This window comes from Pleurodeles waltl, chromosome 12, assembly GCF_031143425.1.
Source record: "Pleurodeles waltl isolate 20211129_DDA chromosome 12, aPleWal1.hap1.20221129, whole genome shotgun sequence".
Lineage (NCBI taxonomy): Eukaryota > Metazoa > Chordata > Amphibia > Caudata > Salamandridae > Pleurodeles > Pleurodeles waltl.
In genome coordinates this window covers 264,542,801-264,556,101 of record NC_090451.1, presented here as the reverse complement: position 1 = coordinate 264,556,101, position 13,301 = coordinate 264,542,801, and the positions used below count along the sequence as shown (strand labels likewise).

At 42.2% G+C, this 13,301-nt stretch overlaps 1 protein-coding gene across 1 annotated transcript in view; it reads left to right on the top strand.

The window, feature by feature from the left end:
* The window catches only part of TIPRL (TOR signaling pathway regulator), a 70,427-nt gene that overhangs the window by 13,021 nt on the left and 44,105 nt on the right, over nucleotides 1–13,301 (top strand). The window lies entirely within an intron of this gene.

Here is a 13,301-nt window from a genome sequence, read left to right as displayed (position 1 = left end):
AATAAATAAATAAATAAAACAGGTCAGGGCACACTAAAGCATATACATTCCAATGCAGATCTGGTCATAGAACCAGCTAACAAGTGTGGAGCAATTGTCCTACAAACTAAAGAAAATTACAGGATGGAATGCTCAAGACTCCGGGATAGAGGGAATTACCAAACATTAAGGTCTGATCCCATAAATCAATTCAAATTAGAAATAACATGTTTGGTAAAAAAAAAAAAAATAGGAGTCAGGATTGGATCGCAAAGAACGAGGCTGAGTTTCTGGCAGTGGATACACTGATAATACCATACTTTTGTACATTGCCAAAGATACACAAAAAATAATCTACTACCCAGCTGTTCTGTGTTTTGAGAATAAGTTCAGTAGTGGAACACATAACAAAAGGTATCCTATGTAAGAGAAGGGCTGAATCCAGCATATCTCTTCCACAGAATACCTTTTGGTATAAATCTAATTTGGGGGTTACATCCTCGTTTTGTTATCCTTTTCCCCTTTAGCTTTTCTTCAGTAATGGTACTATGTATACATTTGTACACAGGTCTCAGACCATTAGCCGCACAAATGTTCTCATATATAAAAGACACTGAACCTATGCTTTATATGTGTTTACCTTGAGAAGAGAGTCTATGGGGCATGGGTGGGGGGCTTTTACATAATGAGGAATGTACATTAAACCAGCCATACATTTTGTGATGACTAGCAAAACTGTCAGTTGGTAAAAACTATTTTGAATGTTAAGGAACACTTCTTGCAACAACATGGGTCTACGACTGGCAGCACATTTGCACGAAGGTTTACATGTTTGTATGTGCACCACTTTGAAGCTGATAAAATAAGTAATATTAACTCATATCAAGCACACTCATGCCTCTAGGTCACTGATGTTGTTGTTATCCGGCATGACAATTGAGAACTGGCAGATGCTTTTGTGGACTGGCTTAACACCCAAAACAGGTTTTTGAGATTCACTTATTTCATGCGTACTTTTGAAATCTACTTTTAGCCTTGGTCAAATGGGCAGAAGATAGCGAATTAGACAAATGAATATACAATAAGCCCACTGATACGAACAACCTCTTACGCTTCAACAGTGTGCAACCCCCCTGTGCAGTCAGGGAAGACTTGCAACTCAGGCAATTCTTGAGTATTAGTCAAAATTTGTTGGGCCGATCAAATAGACATGTATACTTTACATGTTCTCTACCTGGCCAGTGGAGAACATGCCCAGGCTCCCACTCCCAGTCTGAGTAGCGAAGCATGCCACTCAGACCAATCACAATGCAGCTATCATGCTGGTGACAGCAGCATCGTGATTGGGTGGGGGTCTGTGTGAGCCAGGAAGAGGATGACGACAAGGACAGAGGGGAGTTGAACATGTTTTCCCCTGAAGGTAAGCGCTTAAAAATGTATTTATTTTTCAACCCCCTCCTACCCCACCCCGCACCCATTGAGTGTCAACCACCACTATGAAAGACAAGTCTGAAGTACTTTCTGGTACACACCAGAGCACAGAAATCTACCTACAATGAAATGAACACTCTTTGGAATTTGCCACATTTGCAAACATTTTCATTGTAGGTAATGCATAGTTTACGAGTTCACATCAACAGTAAAAAAATATTAGACCTTGGCTAACCAACATGGCTGGACTCGGGAGCTAATAGTAGCCCTGACAAAAAATCTAAAGCCAGAACCACTCTCTTCATCTTCTAGTGCACTCTTATCCTTTTCCATCCATGCAATTCTCTTTCCTCACTCTTTTCTCTCTCTCTAATCACTTTCTACCTTTCAAACTCCCTCCCTCTATTTCTGTCTTGAAACCTCCCTGTGACTGCTGCAGTTAACCTTTGGGAACTGGGGAAAGTGACAGTGGCACCAGACAGGAGTGGTACTGGGAAATCAGAACCTGCCTTTAAGGGCACCCCACCCATCAGGGAAATGCCCAGTGGAATAAATGGCCTGTCAGGCCCTGCCATCCTTAGCCACGGAACTAAAAAATCATACCAACTGTAACTGCTAATACTCTGTACCTCATCATGTGTCCCTGTGGCCTCAAATATGTTTGGATGACCTCCAGAAAAACAGAAGTCAAGATAGGTGAGCACTGCAGTAATATTGTGTGCCATCACAACACTACTAAGTTGACTGCCCAATTTTTGATTAAGGGGCACTCTGAAGATGACAGCACAAGGGTCATCATACAAAAGATAACACACTAACATGACTAGAACCAGTGCTTAATTTGAGACTGTGGTTGCAGGTGGGGGCCAGCGGCACTTAGTTTGGGGGACAAGCACTTATTTTTCCTCATTACACATTTACCAAGAGTAAGAGAGAGAAAACACATAGATTGGGAGGGCAGAGGAAGAGAACTACGTCAAAATCGTCTTAAAGGAAGAAGCAGGTGGCTGCAAGAGTGAGATTTAAGACTACCAGCCTTGGTATTCTGTGTGCCGATATTTAATTGCACTGTACGCCAGCATCAAAGCAGAGCTTTGGGCACCAGTATTCTTTCTTTCACAAATTAAGCATTGACTAAAACACTACGTGAACGAGAACAGAGATGGGCATACAGACATAAAACAAACATCAGTGGGCTAAATGATAACATTTCCTGGATCCATCTCTATCAATTATTAATTACATTTTTAAAACTACTGCAGGGAAGCCCAACTTAATTTAAAGACTCTGGTTTCTTTGAGTCTGTTTTTTTCTATAACTCTTTTTATTGTTTCTTTAAATAGTAAAGCACTAACTCAACAGGCAGGCATTGTTTTAAGTAGATGAATACATAAAGCAAAAAATAAGTTTAGTGAGTCAACATTAGTGAACTTGCATAGCATATCTGTGTTGGATAACGCCTTCAAATATTGGTATAATTGCCACTCAGCGAATCCAAAAAATTACGACATGGCTCCCAAATGCGCAAGTGCTTTTCAACAAAACCATGGGCCCTATAAACCGTGTCCTATGCACCAAAACACTAATCTATACCCTGGGGACATTCAGCTTTGGAGGGGGCCCACACCTCCCTCCATCTCCGGCAATGTCTCGCTCAGCTATGAACAAGCTTCACTCACCACTAGTGGGAAGGTTGCTATTATTTCTCCACATAATGCCCAGCAAAGCCGTCTTGGATCCAACGGGGCATCCCATCCGATACTTTCCTCCAGAGACTGATGTATCATCTCCCAGTATTGCTTAATTATAAAGCACTACCAAATTACATGAATGAGTGTTTTATGAGAATATCCGTATCTGAGGCATATGTGACTTAAAGCCCCCTGCATCTTCCAGAATCGCACTTGATGATAATTTACACTGTAGAGCAAATCAGAAATCAAACTGAATAAGCCAGAGTCTAGCAGAAGTTGTTTAAGACTATTGTGCCTTTCATCGGGGCGTAGCTTCAGTGGGGTGTTTGGGGTTTTACACCCCCCTAATGTATGTATTGTCTGATAAATAGTTGGGTACAGGTGCTTTCAGTCGGGTATGGCGAGGTGTCTGTCAGAATTCACTAGGCATTTTTACACATGCACAGACAAAAATGCACACATATTCTCTCCCTCTCTGTTTTGAAAGTCTTTAAAGATGTTGGTAATTTTACAAAATATTGTTTTCTCTCATTTATAATCCCTACCAATCTGTGTTTCTCTCCATGTCCACTGCCTCTTAATTCACCCTCATGCACCCTTTTTGTTGTGTAATGCATTTTAAAATATGCAACGTGATTGTCGGAAAATAACACTTACACCCCCCAATCTTACTGACGAAGCTATGCCCCTGACACTCAAGCCTACATCCACTCCACATCTCCCAACTCCCCCAAATCAGCCTCCCAGCTTAATTGGAGCTTTCTTAATACCTCTGGCACTTTACTATTAGTAGCACTACTGGTGTACATTTCACCTTAGCAACTCTTTACAACTTTCTCTTACCAGCCCCACTCCACATGTACTTGTGCACCAATGATTCCAGATACTGGAAGAGGGATGGCTGCAGGGGAAAAGGGAAGTTGTGGAACATATATAGACATTTCAGAATGTAGACCATTTTCAAAAGCACATTGTGGCCCACAATATTCAATGGTAGGGAGGACCAACGTTCTAGGTCAGATATGGCTTATCTGATGAGTAGGGTGATATTTAACTCTCTAGTCCTATCTGGGACACCTGAGAGACAGAAACCTCATCTAATCCATCAGATAAGAGGTTCAACTACAGTGGAGAACAACAGGGACAATGCAGCCACTCCTTGTTGTGTGGAAACCTAAAATAAAGAAAAAGACAAGACTCTTGGCAAGGCAAACACAGCTTTTTACTGTTGTGGCAGTTGGAGTACCTGTCTCCATATAGGTAAACGGCTGGTCTCAATTTGCTGGTTCACAGTCACTTAAATAGCAACATGAACAATGCTTCTTACAAGAGGTCAAATAGTAAGTTATTTAGCAGTTACATGTTTGCTGCAAGGCATCACATCACTGGTGTCCCTAAGCTGATAATGTATTTCTTACACATTCTCTATTGCAGTTCAAACAATGCTTTACAAGCTCACTATTCACTACTCTTGAAAGCATGTGTGTTTGTGTGCGTGTTTTATCGCTCTGTTACCAAGACCTCTTAACAGATTCTGAGTTCCCTTGGCTAATTCAGTCTCCTGCTCCCATTCTTCAATCATTTTTAATTTACTGAGACAACAGAATACATGCTTGTGTTCTAAGACCGTAAATTCCTATTCCTTCAAGCTTGCAAACACAGGTTTTTCTTTAACTAAGACCTTGCTGGTCATGCATTCTATTTTCAAGTGAACTCGTCACCTCTCTGGTATCGGCATGAACTTTAGGTCTACACTATTCTTTCACCACATATGGTTTTATATTGTTTTCTACTGATGTCTGATATAGGGTAATTTCTGACAATTTCATTTCCTCTCCAACATTCCCCCCTCTAGTTGATATTTCAACTACTGGGTCTAAACCTTGGGCTGCTCCAGGTGATCTATATTGCCCTGAGCATCTACTACTGGTGTTGGTGTCCTAATTGGAAACATCCCTCCGCCTTTGTACCGATCCTTCTACAACATGCTAAAATTAATTGAATACCAAAACATACCAATAACAGGGCCACAGGAGCTGGCAACTGCGCTCCTAAAATTCCTGACATCCAGGATGGTAGTAAAGAAAATCACCCACTAAGCCAATTATCTGGGGCACTTCCTTTATCTACCATTTTCTACAATAGATTATACAAAGTTTGTATTGCCTCTGGTTCGATTGTCCGCATCATTTGCTGGGACACAAGTACAACAAGCAGTCAAGTACATAATGGTGGTGCATTATCATTCTCAGCACGCAGCTTTTCCTTAATGGAATTAAATCCTTCTTTTATAGTATTTATAGACTTTATGTTATAAGTTTCCATAGAGTTATCTGTAGTCCTCAAACAGTTGCCCTTGCCCAAACCAATAGCAGAATACTTCCAAAGAACAACTATGTATCATTAAACAACTAGTACTCTTGGGCAATGTCATTCCAAGTGGTAGTACCATAATACTCTGCAGTTCTCCTTCGGTGGCGATGTGACAGTCATTGGATGGCTCATGGGGTGTTCATGAAGTGTTGATATATTAACTCCAGGAATTACAATAACAGGGGCGTGCAAAGTGACCATGGTACATAGGCCATTCCAGTTCAGTAGTAGCGGAGCATACAGTAGTTCGTAATACTGCCAGTAATAGTCCATGAGGCTGGAGGTGCCCCCTGCATGTCTGTGTTATCTATTGTGGCACCTCAGATGATATTCCTGCCTACATTAATGGGGCCATTTCCATTGAAACATAAAGAAACAGACATTAATCTCATGGCTGTTTGAGGACTTACTGTACAATCTACCAAGCTTAAGTGCAACATTGTTGTCCCAAATACTCACACACTTTCTTAATGCATTCTGACATATCAGTTGCATTCCATAAGGAAATGATTCTACGGGGAAATTCAATGTCATGATACCATTGATCATGGGCATAAACTGATGCATTAACTGTAAATCCTAGCCTAGAAACACAATCTGGGGTAAAGGATTTACTAAATAACTACTGCACTCAGTGAGCGGGCACATTACTCCTAAAAACCCTAAACCTAAGACCATTTGTATTCATTCTATAATTTTAGGACAACCGGTTTTCTTCATCAGTGCTGTTTCATCCTTAATGTCCTCTTTTTCTGTAAGGATGTATAAAACCTCCACTAAAGAGTCATATTTTGTGGCATTAACTAAAAACTGTATTACCCTAATGTGTTGGATGCATCTGGACCTAATTCCTACACAGGTAGAGATGTAAAAGACATAGAGCTGTGCTTGGGGGGTACTTCCTTTGTTGAAAGTAACCTATCTGATCCTATAGCACGGGAATTAAAGAGCAAATGAAACATGATTCATTAGTACTTTCTGAACCTATATCTGACGTGCTGATAACACCAGATATCTAATAATCTGGTGTGAATATTATGGGGCACGTTATCATATGTAGAAAGTTCTCTTTGCTGGTGAATGATGTAACTAATAGAGCTAGAATATACATACATTACTATAAAAGAGCAGTAGTAGAAGTGATTATGCTAAGAGACAAAAATTAAATTTTGCTGGTTTAAAAGATTGTCCAAAAGCAGAAAATTGTCCCGACTGGGAGGGGGTACTTCTACAATCTCAATTCCACCCCCGTTCCATTTATAACACTGGTGGTTCATGGCATGATTAAGGGTTCAATCGAATGTCTGCTAAATAACTCCAAGGCTTCCTGCCATCTACCTCGAGAGCAGTGGAAGTAGTTATTGTCATGGCGAAAGGTCTGTCGAGCCTTGTCTCTATTTTTGTACAAAATTTCTGAAAAGACTATATCAGGTATGTGCATATTCGGGAGGTTGACCCCAGCTGTGGCGCGCTTCTATTTAACCCTGGTTATCTGTTTGAAAATGGACTTAGGTGAATTCAGAGAGATAAACATGCATTTAATTTTTCAAGATTTCAGTTGTATTTTCTCCGTATACTGTACTTTGGGTGGCAGGTATTTGCGTATTCATAGGTCTCCCTGTCATTTTTTTTATGTAGTGTCGGTTGATGATCAGAACTAGGGGTGTTCCTAAGGGAGAAGAGTGCCCATAGTAAGCAGTACAACCACTTCTTATACAACGTGGTGTATAGCTTGCTGATCTTATTCTTAAGCAGGCCATTAAGGCGCTCAATGATGCCATTGCTCTGTGAATGATAAAGAGAAGATAGTTTGTTTTATCCCTAGCATTGGTGTGAGATGTGTGAAGATTGCATTAACAAATTGTATGCCGTTATCAGATCTTATGCCTTCTTGAATTCCCCAGTGGGGAATCACCTCATGAATCAGAAAAGTAGCAGCTGACTTAGTATCATAACGGATGCTTGTTCCTGCTTCCCTCCATCGGGAAAAAGGACAACCTACAACAATGAGATACCGAAAGTTGTTGCACCTTTCTAACATGTCCACAAGGTCAAGATGGAGAGCTTTAAAATAATTTTAAGGTCGTGGAATGGTAGAATTCATCACATTCAATATTAGATTTGGAGAGAATTGTTGACAAACTGTACAATTATGAAAGTACATGGTAAGCATATCATGGAATGAACCAATCTTATATTTGCATTGACAGATTATCTCTTGAGATGTGAGCTGGTAAATGCAATTGATCAAGAGCTATCATAAGTAAAGCCTGAGGCATTACTGGTTTATCTGTAGATATTTGCCTATAAACTAAGACATCCTCTGGCTGGGAGCATCCTGTAGTCTCCTGTAACTGTTTCTCATGCGGTGGAGCAGCTTTCTGCAACTCCGAAAGATATAACCTTGCGGTTTCAGCATAATGAGGTGCGACATTATCAGTGGTAGTAGCAGACTCCGAGGCAATCTAGGCCACCAACGTCGGGTCATATTGTGAACCTGATTATACAGGCGGTTGTGTGAATCTAGCTGCATCTTTAGCTTCCCATTCGGCTAGTGCATTTCCTTGTGACACAAAATCCTGTCCATTTGTGTGTGCTGCACACTTCACACCTGCCATTGCGTGTGGTAAATCAGGTGCCTCTATTAAAGCCTCCAAAAGATTCCTGTTCATAGCAGGACTTCCATATGGCTTGAGAAAACCTCTCCTGATCCAGCTCATGATGCTAGAATGTATAGTGGTAGTTACATACGTTAAATCAGAATATATTTTGATGACTTTTCCTGCTCCTTGCTTAAGAGCCGCTATCAAGTCTGCTGCTTGTGCAGAATAGTGTGCTGGTAGTGTTAACTGCTCTACTGTGTGGAGTGTGTTTGAAGAATCATTCTGTTGTGCTCTAACAACTGCTGCACCTGTGTCTCACTTCTGTATCCTGGTCCATAGTAGAGAAACCATCAACAAACTAGACAAAACTATCTGTTGCTTGACTAGTTTCATCAGGGATATGTTGCACAGTCATGCATATCATCCTCAGAGTCTGATATAGAATGAGCAAAGAATGTTGAAGGGTTCACTGTATAACATTTCACAACCTTCAAAGATGGTATCACCTCATATCCTGACACACTCTGTTTAGTTAGAGTAGTCTTAGCCTTCTGAACACTGCATGTTCTGCATAGTGTCAAAGGTGCCCCCATCACAATGGGGGTGCTCTTCTGCACTGCAAAGGCTGTAGTGGCTAGCGCTTACTCTCAAGGATAATGTCCTCTCATAACTGAATCAAACTGTCCACTAAAATATGCAGTGGGATATTTCTGTGTAAGGATAGTGGTCATCACTTGACCATTGTAATGACAAAAGAGATCAAACTCCTTGGTGTAGTCAAGAGTCTCCTATAACTGTTTCTCATGCGGTGGAGCAGCTTCCTGCAACTCTGAAAGATATAGGGGTGCTCTTCTGCACTGCAAAGGCTGTAGTGGCGAGAGCTTACTCACAAGGATAATGTCTTCTCATCACTGAATCAAACTGTCCTCTAAAATATGCAATGGGTTTGTGTCCTAAGGGATATTTCTGTGTAAGGACAATTGTCATCACTTGACCATTGCAATGACAAAAGAGATAAAACTCCTTGGTGTAGTCAGGAGTCCTCACAACTGAGGAATTTGTTATCTCAGTCTTCAATTTCTGGAAAGTCTCCCTCATTTGTGGTGTCTGTTATCTTGTCATTTCTGTCTTTCACCCGTTTAACAGAATCCAACAAAGGCACTATTAAAGTGCTGTAATCAAAACCCCATTGTCTCACATGGTTACGGAGGCCAAGACACTTCTGCATTCCTTTTAACAGTTTCTGGCTTAGTCATTTGACAAATAGATGCTGCTCTTTCAGGTGTTACTCATCGACCAGAAACTGTCAGTAATTATCTTAAGTAATGGACCTCTTCGTGACAATACTGAACTTGGAGCCTGATTTAATCTTAGGCTGACGGATATCTCCCTCACAACTGTGACCGATATCTCATCTGCCGTATTGCGATCTCCCTAGGCTATAATGAGATTGTAATATGGTGGACAGAATATATGTTAGTTTGTGACACGAACCCCCCTCCTCCAAAGTCTAAACAAGGCCCTTAGTTTTTGTTCTACTCTATTCTATTTAAGAGTAACCAAAAGAGAGATGGTATCTTTTCGACACCGTTGTTCTGTAGGACTGCAAATTAATATGGTGTTGACATACTCCAACAAGGTACTGCCACTGAAAGTTTGACAGATCATTTTTCATCACTTTGTTAAAACTGCTAGGGGACACCCAATGCCCTTGAGGTAGATGAGAATACAAATACTGAATCCTGTGATAGGAAGACACTGTCAAATAATGGCTGCTTGGATGAAGAGGGATGCTAAAAAAACTAAACATATTCATCAAAATGATGGAAAAGTGAGGAAAAATTGGAAATTCTTACACTCCTACATCATTCAATGGGTTCAGATCTTGAACCATATGGCAAGTATTACCCTTAGATTTCTTATCCCACTAAATAGGAATATTACAAGGAGACACTCCACGGTAAAAAATTCCTTGCTCTATCAGCGCCAATATGGTAGGAATGATGCCCTCATCTGTTCCTTTAGAAAGAGGATACTGTATCACCCTTGGTAGTATACCACCTTCCTTCAGTGAAATTCTAAATGGAGCAGCAGTTCAAATAAGACCTATATCATAGCGACCCTTAGTCCACAAGGTGTCTGGTACTTGGGAAAGATATACATCCCTGACAGAATCAACATCTCTACCTGGTGTGGGTGTCCTTACTTCCAATACTGTTCTTAACGGTATGTCATCCTGAAAGACTACAACTGTTTTCTTAGAATCATGACCAAACAGTTGATCATTCAGTATTTCCCTAACCATTTTACCAGCTTCAATGAATATAACACACACCCACAAGACAATGTTGTAATCCCTGGCTATCAGAGCTCCATAGGTTGATGTTATCTCCCAGGCCTATATTTGTAATATCAGCTCATTGTCAGGTATCCAAGAATGCTGGAAAATAATTTCTTTAGGTAACTGGACCTCACTTCCCAGTAACTCTGGCTCTTCTGCTATCATTGTATACATTGCTGTGATGAATGCTTTTATATTAGCGGGCCGAGCTCTGATTTGATCGCCAGTAGAAGAATCTAATGTTACAGCCATGATCCTGGAGGGTGGAACTCCAGGGGTAAAACAAATCATAGTTCAATCAGGCTCAAAATGAATAGTCCTATTTAATTTGGCCATAATATCTCTTCCCAATATATTAGCTGGAGCAGCTCTAGAGAACAGTAGACAACCATCAATGTACCACCCTCCTATTTCCATCTCCACTGGTTTGGTAAATAAAACCCTCGTAACTGCCCCAGAGTATCCTTGTGTGCCTATTCTATCTATTAGAAATTGGAAGGTCTCTCATTCTAGCACAAGATGCAGCTGCTCCAGTATCTAAGAGGAATGCATACTTGTTGTCTTTGATATCTACCGTCATGGTGGGCTCCTCATCTGGCCTGTGCGTCACTGACAATACTGGACAGATGGAACAACTCTGTGGGCACCTTCATTGCATGTATACTCACAAATGATTTGTCTGGAAAGGATTTCCTCCTCTCACTCCCACTGACACTGCAAACCCCCCCCCCCCCCCACACCCCCACACACACACACACACACACACTTTGAGGTGGAGTGGCCATTGTGGGTGCTTGGGTGGTGCTCCACATCTTGTGGTGCTGTCTGAGCCATATATATGATTTCAGGTTAGACTGGGGTGCACTACTTTCCTGGCTGATTGTAAACACCTGTTTTTTCCATTTTGTTTATCCCATCTTAGTTCTGTAATGAAATTCCCATATCTGTGACAGTAATGTCATGTTTGATCCATGCTTTCGGGACCTATCCTGCCTCTTCCTATTCCTCGTTGTCAACCTCTGATACTTCCTTGTGTCAATTTTATTATTCTGCTGTTGTGGTTACTGTTTTTGGGTGGTCGCTGGGACCGATCCCACTGACATTGCTATCCCTGGAGTGATGGCTTCTACTACAGCTACTTTCACTGCTCAGTCCGTTGCCATCTTTTGCTGCACTAACTTAGTTGCTGATTTCTCTGTCACCTCCTGCTTGGTTCTGTTTTTCTCCTGATTGTTTTTTAACCAAAAATTGACTATATGTGCCTGTATCTCTGTCGAAGGATTGGCTTCCAATGCCACTATTTTATCAAGTTGGCCTCTACATCAGAGGGTAAATACTTTTTCATTACATTGTAAAACAACACAGCATTTCCCCCTGTTACGTCCTAACCCTTACTTAATATTTGAGTCCACTTTTCTTTCATCCTGCTGAGGAACGGATAGGGTTCCTAATTTGGCTGTATTGATTGAGCTGTAAGGGACCCAATGCTGGTCTGTCAGGATTCATTTTCCTCAGCTGATCCAAAATTACTGTCTGAACTAAATTGGATGGGGAACTGTAAAGAAATGGCTCCCTGCTGCAGTTACCCTCCACTTTTTGCCTGATACTGATGCTGACTTGACTGAGAAGTGTGCTGGGACCCTGCTAACTAGGCCCCAGCACCAGTGTTCTTTCACCTAAAATGTACCATTGTCTCCACAATTGGCACAACCCTGGCACCCAGGTAAGTCCCTTGTAACTGGTACCCCTGTTACCAAGGGCCCTGATGCCAGAGAAGGTCTCTAAGGGCTGCAGCATGTCTTATGCCACCCTAGGGACCCCTCACTCAGCACAGACCCACTGCTTGCCAGCTTGTGTGTGCTGGTGGGGATAAAATGACTAAGTCGACATGGCACTCCCCTCAGGGTGCCATGCCAACCTCACACTGCCTGTGGCATAGGTAAGTCACCCCTCTAGCAGGCCTTACAGCCCCAAGGCAGGGTGCACTATACCACAGGTGAGGGCATAGGTGCATGAGCGCTATGCCCCTACAGTGTCTAAGCAAAACCTTAGACATTGTAAGTGCAGGGTAGCCATAAGAGTATATGGTCTGGGAGTTTTGTCAAAAACGAACTCCACAGCTCCATAATGGCTACACTGAATACTGGGAAGTTTGGTATCAAACTTCTCAGAATAATAAACCCACACTGATGTCCGTGTTGGATTTATTAAACAATGCACACAGAGGGCATCTTAGAGATACCCCCTGTATTTTACCCAATTGTTCAGTGCAGGACTGACTGGTCTGTGCCAGCCTGCTGCTGAGAGGCGAGTTTCTGACCCCATGTGGTGAGGGCCTTTGTGCTCTCTGGGGACAGAAACAAAAGCCTGCTCTGGGTGGAGATGCTTCACACCTCCCCCCTGCAGGAACTGTAGCACCTAGCGGTGAGCCTCAAAGGCTCAGGCTTCGTGTTACAATGCCCCAGGGCACTCCAGCTAGTGGAGATGCCCGCCCCCTGCCACTTTTGGCGGCAAGTCCAGGAGAGATAATGAGAAAAACAAGGAGGAGTCACTGGCCAGTCAGGACAGCCCCTAAGGTGTCCTGAGCTGAAGTGACTCTGACTTTTAGAAATCTTCCATCTTGCAGATGGAGGATTCCCCCAATAGGAATAGGGATGTGCCCCCCTCCCTTTAGGGAGGAGGCACAAAGAGGGTGTAGCCACCCTCAAGGACAGTAGCCATTGGTTACTGCCCTCCCAGACCTAAACACGCCCCTAAATCGAGTATTTAGGGGCACCCAGAACCTAGGAAAACAGATTCCTGCAACCTAAGAAGAAGAGGACTGCTGAGCTGAAAAACCCTGCAGAGAAGACGGAGACACCAACTGCCTTGGCCCCAGCT